The 12614-nt window shown below is 41.2% G+C and overlaps 1 protein-coding gene across 2 annotated transcripts in view; it reads right to left on the bottom strand.

The window, feature by feature from the left end:
* DAAM2 (dishevelled associated activator of morphogenesis 2) overlaps positions 1–11100 on the bottom strand; it is a 201724-nt gene extending 190624 nt beyond the window's left edge. Inside the window, exon 1 of one of the 2 annotated variants that reach the window (XM_074897033.1) lies at positions 11001–11100. The gene's annotated coding sequence lies outside the window, so the exon portion shown is untranslated. The remainder of the gene's footprint in view (positions 1–11000) is intronic. The other variant, XM_074897034.1, reaches the window with a different exon arrangement.
* Between the last annotated feature and the right edge of the window lie 1514 nt (positions 11101–12614).

Genomic DNA, 12614 nt, shown 5'->3' with positions numbered 1-12614 from the left:
AAACCCTTCCTTGCGTTCCATGCTTGCATATCCAATAGAAACTACTTGACTCAGCACAATTAGCAAAGCAGGCAGGACATGGGGCCACTTAGTCAGCTCTGACTCGTTTTACAGCAGAGGACCTCCAATAGCTGACATAGTTTAATCAAGGTAAAAAAAAAAAAATACTAATAAACATAACCACACAGACTTTTCAATACATCACACAGGCCCAATGAAATATAACAAAATGTTCCTACTGATACAAAATGTCAAAAATGCAAGGAATGGCCTGTGTTGGCCCAATGGTTCAGTGTGGTAAGGCCCATATTAGATTCTCAAGACTATCATATTCCTCTGGTGGGAAAAGAAAGGAGGGTGAAAAGAAAGAAAAACTGTTACCATATGGATAGGAGGTAGATAGTTAAAAAAAGCAAACCAAATCAAACAAAAAAACACCCAGAAACAGAATAGAATAGAATAGAATAGAATAGAATAGAATAGAATAGAATAGAATAGAATAAGAATAGTTCAGTTGAAAGGGACCTACAACGATAACCTAGCCCAACTGCCTGAATGCTTTAATGCTCTCTAATGATGCAATTCAGGTGAGCTGCAAAAGTCAGGCTTGTGTTGTCCTCTCTCCCTGCTGCAATCAGCTACACCCAAAAATATCTGGAGGGAAAATGACATCTGACACAGCCATGGTAAAAATGACCCAAACTAAGAAGTGGCAACTCTGAGGGTGTGGGAATGTCTGCAAACAAATCACTGGGTGTGTCAGATACATAGACGCTAATATAATGCAGTGATTACTATGTGTCTGCTCAGTGAATATGTAGAAGTGAGCTCAGTGTTTAAAGAACCACACGCACAATGACTGCTGAACAAACTCAAGACTGGGTGCATTTGCCTAGGAGCCGTGCAACATTTGCTGTGACCCTGAAGTTCATGGAACACTCCAGAACATAACTTAAGTCCAGAGGTACTAAACAAATACAGCATGGCATCTTACTCTACACAGACACTTTTTAGACTGCTTCTAAGTATCACAGAACTGGGAAAACTGCTTTTGTGACAGCCATGAGTGAATTACTCAGGCAGCTTCACCATGTCTACAGGGCCCATTATTCCCCACCTTATTATCATCACAATTGCATGATCCATATAAAATGGCAACATCTGGCTTGTTTCTAACAAGCCTCCAAAATGTTGGTGAGAACTTTCCAAATGCAACCAATATAGAAACCTAGAGACCTCATGGACTTAGGGCCACATAGAAACAGGAAATCTGGAAAATGAAGCTTACACTTCCATGCATCCTGGGTTATTCCATCACAAGCAAACAAACAGGTACATAGGTAGGTAGGCAGGTAGGCAGATAGATAGATAGATAGATTAGATAGATAGATAGATAGATAGATAGATAGATAGATATCACACTGTAAAGCACATACCCCGAGTCATGCAAGCAGTTAATGGCAGTTAATGGCTGTGACCAGCCAGCAGAAGCAAGCCCAAGATTAACAATGGGAGAATTTCTAATGGAAGTCAAAGAGTATTTCCTATTTCTCTGGAGGCATTGCCCTCCAGTCTGGCAACAAACCGGCCATCTCCCTCTAGCTTCTTTGTGAATTAAGTTTATTCCTGAAATAGCTAAAGAATCCCAAGAGACCATGACTAATGAGTGCTCAAAGGAAAATGAAGGTTGCCTATCTCTCCCCATCACTGTGTAACCACTTAGTATTGAGTATCAGAATTGAACACAGTGTTCTAGTGTTGTTTCATTATAGCTCAGAGACATATTTCCTCAGCAGGCTATTTGGATCAAAGACTTACGGCAACATCCCTGAAACGAAAGACAAGGCAAAAGAGAGAGGGGACTTTTTTGCCATCTGCTTCCATTTTAATTTGCTGCACTCCCACATGTCACCAGAGCCTGTAGGGTGGTCAGTTGGGTTCTGTCATGTGCATTCATGGGAGTATAGGACTACAAAGTCATCGAGTCCTGTTTCCTACAATCACAGATGACTGCATAATAGACACATAGTCCAGCAGACTCTACGTTTATTCCAGTGCTGTCGCACTTTAACATAAGACTTTTCAAGTGACCAGTGGGAAGAAGAATTAGATAAATTTTTCAGTCTGAAGTGAAGCAGCCATTTTCACCCTTAGTTTAAAGCTATTAGCAATGACAAATTAGGTATTTCATTGCACAGAGGTATAATATAATCTCCCTGACCTCTGATTCTAGAGATCATAATGTAGTTCACTCTTACTTGAACATTCATGATCTGTGGATAAAAATACATAGAGCTACAGATAATATTTTTTTATGTCAAAGCAAGAAAATACAAAATATTGATATGTATGTAACCTGAATTGTATGTTGATGCATCTTGCAAAAATTGAGGCTGGTAATTGAAAAATTGACTCTCGAGATTGATGAGGCAACATTCTTAAATGACTTTTTATTAAAAGTACAGTGATACTGTAGGAAAATGTTAATATGTTAGGTCAACTGTAGGCTGTGTTTACAGTATTTTTTTCGATAAGGCTCCCATTTTGCAGTAGCTTAGCTACACTAACAGATGTGTAAATCAGAGAGTATAGGCCTCTGGAGATGTTCCGATGGATGTGAACATACTAAACATCGCCACTGTAAGCAGAAGATGAGGCAATGAGGAGTTGCTTGCTAAACTTTGCCTCTGTTTAAACATAAAATGTGTCATGAAGGGCACAGTAGGACTTTTATAGCTTAACACATGTCCCCCAGCAGGTACATGAAGCTATTCTAGATAAGCCCAGGCACAGCTGGAAAACAATTCATGGGTCCCCCAAGGAAAATTTCACCTAGTCAGAAAATGCATCTGTTTTTCTCCCTGTAACTTAGTAATGGTGAGTGCCAAAGACTTTGTAACATTCACACAGACTGCCTGAATCCTGCTGACGATGAAAGGCTAAGGTCAAGCTTTGTACTTCTGTCACTGGCAACACATTTCAGGGCCTCTACAGCCAAGCCAGAGAGATTCACTCATTGGGATGCCTGACCCACAGGGCAGTAAAAGTATGAAACAAGCAATGAGGGCAAGTTCATATCTCAGTAGGGCACAGTTGGAAGACAGTTCGTATTGGCAGGGCCCTAGCATGGTTATTACTCTATCCTTGCATAACAGTGCTGGAGGATGCTGACAGATCAGAGCACAGGCGAGAACAAAACCAACTGTCTCTCTGTGCATTCAGCTGTTAGAAACATAGTTTAATTGGTTCCCGCTGTATACACGGCTGCAAAAGTAGCAAAGAACTGAAGTCCCCTCATGTTTGGTCAAGATCTTGCTTTCTTTCATCTGTTGTGCAGATGCTGATGGGGTCACCTGCCTGGAGGGGGTCAGGATTCTGCCAAATGGATTTAAGCAGGGTACTCACAGTCCAGGCATCCCAGCTTAATGGTCAGTGACTCAGTGAGAAAACCAAGCCTGTCTGCGCTAGTGGATGGCCCCATTCCTGACATTTGTAAGGAAGAATGATATCCTGGAAAACATTCTCTACAGATGTATGCTGTTTAATCTAACAAATAAATCCATTCCACCTAGTTAGGACAGATCTCTTACAATCATTATCAGCAGTACCTAAGTTTCACACACTCAGTGTAGGCAAAAACTCGAATAAAAGGTAGAGAGTAAGAAGAAGAAGAACTGAGGATTATAACTAGAGGCTCTGGGAAGACAGAACACAGACATGGGGGAGGGAGAAAGAAAGGGGAGAAATACCCATAAGGTGATATACTTGCATTCTGGGAGAAGTATGATTTTGGTGAATATATGGCTTGTCTACCAGGCAGGAGGTTAAAAGCAACATAATGATAAAGATGTTGTTATAATATTTTGGTTTAATTGCTATGGTTTTGTTAAACTAACACTTCAGAGGACACAAAGACAGCTAATAAATGGGTCTCTAACCTACTTGCAGTGAGAGTATTTATATGATAGTAGAGACTCCCATCACATTGCAGGCATCTGAGAAAGCTGTGCCTCAGTTTCCCAAAATGTTACCACCACTAATATTTGTAAAGTGCTTGGAAATTTTCCAAAGGCAAGTGCTGAATGCAAAGAATAAATTGCTAACTTTAACTAACTATATATATATGACTTGTCTTCACATATTTGCATAGAGTATGATTGCAGACAAGAAAATATCCTCATCATTTAACTCCTATTGGTTAAATTGGAACAGTCCATTGAGATTGCCCCAGCTCATCAGAAACAACCTGGCTAATGAGCATACAGTATCCACAGCATTCAGGGTTTGAAAGTACAGAATTTACTGTGTTGTAGGCTTATGATTTATTGACTACATGTTTTCAGAGGGACTGGACTGTTGTAACATTCTTGGAAAAAAAAATATCTTCATGTTAGAGGGAAATCATGTTACACCTCTACAAGAGTCCAGGAAACTTCTATGTCCAGCTCAGCAGAGGCAAGGATGCTTACACAGCTCCACAGTAGTTTTATTCCTTCTTGAAAAAGGTTGCTTCCTTCAACCTGACAAGGAAAGGAGCAGAACTGGCAGGCTGATGCAGAGGAACATGAAATTCCCACGTATTTCTGTCATAGCCTTCTGGAGATTTGAAAGAAAACAGATGACAGTGCAGGACCAAAAGTGTGCAAAGAGATTAAGGATTTTTCAAGACCAGCTGAAATACCCAGAAATAGCCTTTTTTTAAAAAAAAAAAAAACAAAAAAAACAAACAAAACAAACAAAAAACCCCAAACACCACCCCCCCAAAAAAAAAAACAAACAAAAAAAAAAAACAAAAAAACCACGCAACAACCAAAAAAACACACACACCCCCCAAAAAAAAAAAAAACAAAAACACAACCAACCCAGAAAACAAACACTGAGCTTTCCTGGAAAATGGAAGCACCCAAAATATTTGCTATTTATGAAAATATCAGCAACAATGATAGTATTGACAAGTAAGCCTGTTCAAAATGTTCAGCTCTAGAGAAATACTTAAATCCAAAAGAAAATGCAAAACATTTCTAAAAATAATTGGAGGGGGTTAGCAAATTAAATCCCTTCTGCAAAAAATTGCTACTGTAATGTACTTTTGAACTGGAGAACAAGGAGAGATGTTGGTCACTTCTTTTGCTGACAAGAAGACACAGGCAGTGCTAAAAATGAATGTACAGTTTCTTCGTGTGCATTCCTGACACTTAAAGGACTCTAAAATGTGAATAAGTTTCTGGAGGATTGTGATGTACCTGGTCAGGTTCCTCAGCCTACATCTTAAAGATATGACTGTTTCTCCCTTGTAGAATAGCTGAAACATCACTGGATCTTCACAGAGTTTTCTCTCTCAAAGACCACAGGAATATAAAAATGATTACATAGAGTCAGATCAGAAGTCCATCTAAACCAGTACCCTGTCTCCAAGTAATGGTCAGCTGCAGATGGTTAGGGAAAGCATATAAAAATACCATATATAGTCTGATTCTACCCCTGCTCAATCCTTGTAGTTGTTTAGGACTTGGAGATGGGAATACAGCCAGATTATCACATTTAATAGCTACCAGTGGACCCATCCTCCAAAATTTTTCATCTCTTCCCACAGCTTTGTCTTGGGAGAAGGGAATCTTGCCATGTGATATTAAACCCTTGAAATATATCCTTGCATGACTTCCTCACAATGAAGTCCAACCTGGATTGTGTTCCCTGGCAGAAACATTCCTTCTCCCTTTTGTGTGAGTGTATGTGTTTGTGCATTTAATTTATGAAAATGTCCTGAGAACACATCTTCAGATCAGACCTTAAAAAGTTAAATTGGACCTGGCTACTTTCTTCAAGGATGAACAGGGCACTGTGTAAATTTCCATCACTTAAGACTTCATGGATCATTAATTCAATTGTTTAAGCAGCTAGAAGCATTGCTCCTCCAAACAGCAAACAAAATACAAAGCCCCCCAAATCAGGCTTGTTCACTGCCTTGAATAATAAAAGTCATAACACTAAAAATGAGTCCTTGTTTACGCCTTCTTAAAAAAAAAGTAATATACCAAGGAGACAGAATATAGTTGTTGGGTCTCACAGATCAGCTTTATCCCAATTCAAAGAAAAGCTGGGCTGGCACATGCATTGCCTGAATTTAAGTCATCTTGGGACACAGTGAATAGAAAAATATTCTTCAACAAAAACAAATGAGACCTTCAAATCTCATGAGCAGAAATATCAGCTTCAGTGATTATTACTTTGAAGCCAGCAAAACTGGGAAGTGTGCAACCACTTGTTATTCAGAGAGGGGGCCTATTCTTCTCTTCCTGCCAAAGTTTTTCTCAGTTCCTCAAGGTTACCTCTATTTCCATTTCACACAGTCTAAATACATCCTTCTGATCTCCAGCTCCCACTCTTTGAATTCCAGCAAGCCCTCTGATCTCCTCCCTGTCTTATCTACTTCCTTCTTTCCACCTTAAGTGTCTCTAATTCCTAACTCCAAAGAAACTTTATCACTGGGTAAGCCTGCCATACTCTCAGAATAACTCTTCTACTAAATCCAAAATGCACAAGCTTCTCCTGGTCAGATTTGTTACTCCATGTTGTGCCAAGTCTAGAAAACTCCTACTACTAGAAGACATTATCTGACACCATAGAGCTCACCAGAGAAGCCAAAATCTCAAATGTTGAAATGCCATGTAGAAAACTGAAAATAAAAATCTAACACGGAACATGAACTTTGGGAAACATATAAACAGACACAAAACTGAAGAGAGGGAAAAGCCTTTTAGACCATCATCAGATTTAACACATAGCACTAAGAAAGCTTGAGGCTGCACTACCAATACCTCTGCTCAGCATGTGATGTGTTCATGGGCATGTGGCTACATGGTTCTCAGCAAATCAAAGCCAGGTACATCCTGGACATGTCAAGAAAAACAGATTATGAGTACAGGACTGACACACCAAAGCTTATGGGACCTTCCAGCAACATGGGACACATTTCTCTGTGACTTCCACTGCTATAAACCAGCTGTAGCTCCACTGACCTTCAGAGAGTTACACTCCTGTAAAAAGTATGTGAGAAGAATCAAATCCACTGTGTAGATTTGCCCAAGTCAGTTAGCCAGCATTTCAAAAGCAGCTTATAATTTTGGCTGTCTCAATTTTTGAGTGTCTTGGTGCCTTAACAAAACACTAAATATAGTGAGCTAAAATTACAGGTTACTTTGCACAACTTGGGCCTCAGTTTCTCTGGACAAAATTCTGATGCTACTTGAACTTACTTGTGATTGAATCCTGGAATAAGTTTCTTGAACAAAACAGAGCTACAAAAAACTTTCACTAATACAGATGAGAGCAGACTTGCACTTTCTGTGCCTCAGGTCACTCAATAACAGTCTCAAGACACTGGACCAAATCCTCAGCTGGAATACATTTGTCATAGCTACACTGGAGCCCTCATACCTATTTGTACTGGTTGAGAATCCAACCCAACAAATCTCATTTAACTAGTTTACATAGCATTGTGAAATTTAATACCTACACAGAGCTTGGAAGATAAGTCCTCAGCCTGATAACAACTCAGAGTAGTGTCAAACAGAAGTAACTTCACTGCTAAGTGGAACTGCAGAAAGATGAGAAATTAATCAGATCTACTGCGTATTAGTATATACACTGAGTCCTACTACTACCACTTTTCTGCAAATGCCTCAGTTCAAAGCACTGTGATATTAGGGAACACAACTGGTAAAACAGAAAAGCCATAAGAGACACCATTGTCAATCATCAACACAACAAAAAGCACAGGAAAATAGACGTAAACTCTTTCATCCAATGAAAATCAGATCGGTCAGCTTTCTTTTAATTTAGGATCATGCTGTGCTTGCCTGGGGGCTGCAGGGGCAGGGAAGAGAGAGGGGATCAGATCTCCATAGGATTGACCCAGGTTTGAAAATTCACAGCAATTAAAGCAGTGAGAGCCAAGCCTCCCACGCATCCTTCCCCTAAGTGTCAGGAAATGGTGTCTGCTGATTGCTCAATCACTAGGTCAGAAGGCTGGCCTGGAGGGACTAGATGGGTTTCTGGGATTCCACTGGACCTTGTGGGAATGTTAAGTCAAGTAAGGCAGATGGAACAAAACCAAAGTATCTGGGAGATGCCTTCAAGATGCTTTTCAACTCTTGCCGTACCTCCCTGCCAATAAAATACAGTCAGTGCATGCCACATCTGGACTTGGTAAGAAAAATTTTTGCGACTGATCTCAAGATGAACAGAATTATCTCCATTACACATAAAGAGCACAACTAAATAAACAGCAGTGATAGCAGCAGACAAGTGATACAGTGTGGTAAGGCCACTAGGATATACAGAGAATTTGCTTACTCAGCTCTGTGAAACCATGAGACTGCACTTTGTAACACATAATATAGACTTTTAAAACCTCAGAGTTGCACTGTGACTGTCATAAGCTCCAACAGGGAATTGCTTTCTGTATCACAAAGCAAAACGGAAAAGATGTCTGCCCTGCCCATACTGTGTTTCTTTCTCTTGCTTCCAGGGCCAGTGTCCACCAGTAGAAGAACTAGTGATTTCCTGACTGATATAACCTCATCTAAACTCAAGGATGCTGGGTGATGACCCGTGCATTCTCATGAGACACTAAATTTATCTCCTGCCAGATCAGAAACTCCTTCCCCATTCCTCCTCCCAGCCTTCCACTCAGTGTGCAAATTTCCCTCTGAACCAGGACTAACAGCCCACAAGGAACTTCAGATTTGCAAACCCCTGCAAGTAATGTTGCTTACTAGTGGGATGCTGAGCTGGAGGACAGAGAGAGGAATTGTGAGACAGAAAGGAAGCAGTCAGCTTAAAACACCTCAAATCTGGAATTATCTCCTCCTTAGTTCCTTTTCTCACCCTCTCAGCTTTCAGTAGTTCTGTATATATTAGTTCTGTATTGCTCAGTGAACTTCAGGCAGACTAACTGCTGAACCAGGTAAAAGTGTCTGTGGCTCCCAGACACTTGTCTTGGCTGTGACAGCTCTCAAGCTTTTATTGGGGCATAAAGGTTTCTAACAAGTTACTACATTTCTTAAGGATTTTTTTTCTTTCACGTTGCCAGCCAATGTGATTAGGCTGTTGCTAAGAAAATAAAGCAGCTTCTTGGAAAAGGAGCTGTTAGGCTACTGGAAACAAAATCTAGTAAGAAATAAATGGGGGACGGGCAGGCAAAGGATTCTGATATGTCATGGTAAAGCAGCCCATGTCCCAAACCGATTCCTTCCAAGTCCAGAGACTTCACTTTCAAAGTACATCCCTGCAGGATCTGTCTCTCAGAACACATGCTCCCTTACATGTGCAGTCAGTATGGTTGCTTTTTCTCCATCTCAGCCTAGCTTGCTTTACATGGTATGGCATCCCTTGGTGAGGATTAGACCTTGAACATCTGCCCGGTAGAAGCTACCCCCAACACATTAGCCAGCTCAGTGGTTACAACAACCTGCAGTTGCATTCAGCACAGCTAACTCAACTTGCTCTATTTCATTTTGCAGGAGAGATCCCTGCAAAACTCCCTCCTTCCAATCTTCACCTTTCCTCCCTTCTGCCTGCCTCAGCAACCCACTCTGTACCCTCAAGAGGAAAAGTATTTGCAGACTTACTGCATTACCAAAACAACTCAGTCCAGGGAACGCTGACTCGCAACACCCTTTCTTGTGACTGCTTGTTGGCTGAAGCCAATTACTAACAGCACAGTGCATTATATTGTGCAATTCACATAGCTCCTGCTTCTCAGCCCAGCTTTGTGTTTATGTTTAAAGGGCATCATCTCTCCCTCCATCAAGTGCACAGACTAACCAACCTCCCTCTCACTGGCAAAGACCTTTCTAAAGTTACAGGTGCTAGCTAAGTATGTCAGCTTCACGCAGGAGGCACCAAACTCTTCCACCCACCGGGGAAATGAGCTGTTTCTGTCATGGGTCTCATTAGAGAAGATGGCAATGAAGAAGGCAGCTGTCTCCACAGCTGTCCCCAGAACTGCTCTCATCTCTACTTGGGAAATGAAGAAGTGTCATCCAGATGTGAGGTGGGGGAGGTAAGGTTAATTATATGAACGTAGCACTGAATTTTAATTGTAAATAAATACAGCTGAGTGCTCCACTGAAAACACCACCTTCTTATGGTGTAGGCTTGGAAATCTCTGGACTACTGAGGTCAAAAAAAAAGAATTGCTAGCTCTCCTTGGGATTTGTACCATGTGTCTGTAACAGTACCTACCTATGCAGATTTTTCACAGGGAGATTCTCCTTGAAGTAGCTTCCTTCCTCCTTCATGTATGACCCTTCTACTGCTAGTTTTTGGATGTGAGATGCCTCTTTCCTCTGCAGAAGCAGTGGGTTTTTTGGAGACCTCTTAGTATCAAGTGAGTGTAGGCTCAAGGTGTTAAATTTGTCAGATTTAGCAAGCAACATCTCATAATCATGTTAAGATCTGTTATTATCAGTACCCTGAGTGAGCCAGGACTTCATTGCCAGGGAGCCAAGAAATTGCCTGTCATCCTCTATGTCTATTGCTGCACAATATGACAAGGGATTAAAGAGTTAAAAAAGAAATTCTACACTGTGGAGTTGCCTAAGGAAGTTGGGTTTTGCCTAGGGCTTATTTGGGATTTTGCTGTCCTGCTATCAGACAGAACATGAAGGAGCTGAATTACAGTTAATTTTGCAGTCTTCCAAAGATAGCTCCTTCCCTTCCTCTCTCTCCTTTGACTTCATTTACCCCCTGTCACCCCCATCCACGTACAGAAGAGTGCAAAAGCCTGCACAGTCAGCCTCTCCGCATACCTTTGAGAGAAGCAGTCAAGCTAAACCTGAATCCTGTGTCCTGCCAAGCTGACTTCAGGATATTTCAGAGGAGACCAAAAAACAAAACAAAACAAAACAAAACAAAAAAAACCCAGACAAGCAGTACTTGCAGGGATTTGTTCTTGAAAGCAAAAACACAAGATTTGCTGTAGCAGCTGCACTTACACTGTAGTGCCCGTGTCTCTGCGCGGTTCCTCCCAGTTCTGCAGTCCTGTAATCCACACAGAGAAATGCCTGTGCTGCTCCTCTCGCTGGCACTGCTGCTGTAGTGGGACTAGAACTGCTGCTGTTTTCACTTTCAGACCAGCCTCTCTCTCCAAATCCTCTGACGTCAGACAGCCTCTAAGAGATATTTATGGAATGAACGATCTAAAAGTTTCTTTAGGTAGAGCTCAGATTGCAGTTTTTTGGGATTTGTAATTTTTACACTTTTGGATAGAAAACCCCTTCAAGGGGGGTCTGGGAGGAAATGGTGGGGATCTGCAGATGTGGTTGTGTAAATCCCTGGCAAAAGACAATCCCTGTACTTTTCTATGCATGGTATATTATATCCACACCCAGGATGTAACTATCTGTCATGAAAGTCCCCATTTGGAAAGCAGTATTTTCCAGTCTCTCAGCTGTGCCTAAACAGTGTTCAAATCAAGCCTGGCAAAGAGGTACTTTGTCCTCGCCTCCCCCCCCCCCCCCCCCCCCCCCCCCCCAGCCCACAGCCCTCTGCTGTGTCCAGGCTTTGAGTAGATTTAACTAAACCAGGAGTGAAACAGCCCTTCCAAGCATCTTGTCCACATCCTCTTTCAGTTTTGCACTAACTCCTTCCAGCTGGAACATTTTCCCAGCCATGTGGGCCAGCTTCCCTCCTAACTTCAAAATACCTTCTAGAACTGTCTTATCTCAGATGAATACCAGCTCAGAAAATTCATCTGATCTTTGATCACTGATATGCTTTGCCTATTTGCATCTCTATTCCTATCACTCCTGTGGTATGGTGCAGTATGACACATCTCACCTGCTGTGAAAGCCACTTAGTGTTACATAGGAGACACTAGAGCAAAAACTGAAGCAGAAGTAGCATTAACGTTAAGCAGTACTTGAAGAGTGAAATGCTCTCATGGTATAATCCTGCTGAGGCAACTGATGATAAATTTGGACTGATAAGACCTCTTTGGTTTTTTGCATTTAGGAGCTGAGCTTGGCTATAAGCCTGTAAATATCAGTAGTCCCTTCTAAGAGATGAGGAAACTGAGGCCTGAAGGTGAAGTGACATATGCTGAAAGTCCTTGAGTGAGCCTTGCCTGATTACAGTCAGACTTTCTTAAGAAGTTCAAAACTTATTCAACATTTTCTGGAGAAGTCTACAAATGTGCTGCTATTATAAGCAACTGTTATTTTTTTTTATACCCCATCATTTCCATTTGTAAACAGTTATGTCTTGGTACCACTTTTGGAGATGCGCTTACTATTTCGAAATGTAAAGCCAAGGTTCTTTTCTGTGCAACTTACTGGCAGAGCAAATTTACCATTTGAGGCTGTGTGGATTAGCTTTTTTATATACATATGCTTTCTCTTTTCTACTCTACCATCATCACTTCTGGGCATGAGCCAGCGCTCTTTGAAATCAAAAATCATCTGATCAACTTCAAAAGGCTTAAAATCAAGTTTGCTTGGATAGTTTTCTAATGGCAGCTAGCCCCATATCATCACTATGACCAAAACCCTTGAGATAAAATTCCAGAAGAAAATGGTGTCTCTTTGAAGAGATTTCCACCTTTATACTTA

The sequence above is a fragment of the Athene noctua genome, chromosome 1, assembly GCF_965140245.1.
Source record: "Athene noctua chromosome 1, bAthNoc1.hap1.1, whole genome shotgun sequence".
Lineage (NCBI taxonomy): Eukaryota > Metazoa > Chordata > Aves > Strigiformes > Strigidae > Athene > Athene noctua.
The sequence above is the reverse complement of the archived record's forward strand: the minus strand, read 5'-3'. Positions and strand labels throughout refer to the sequence as shown.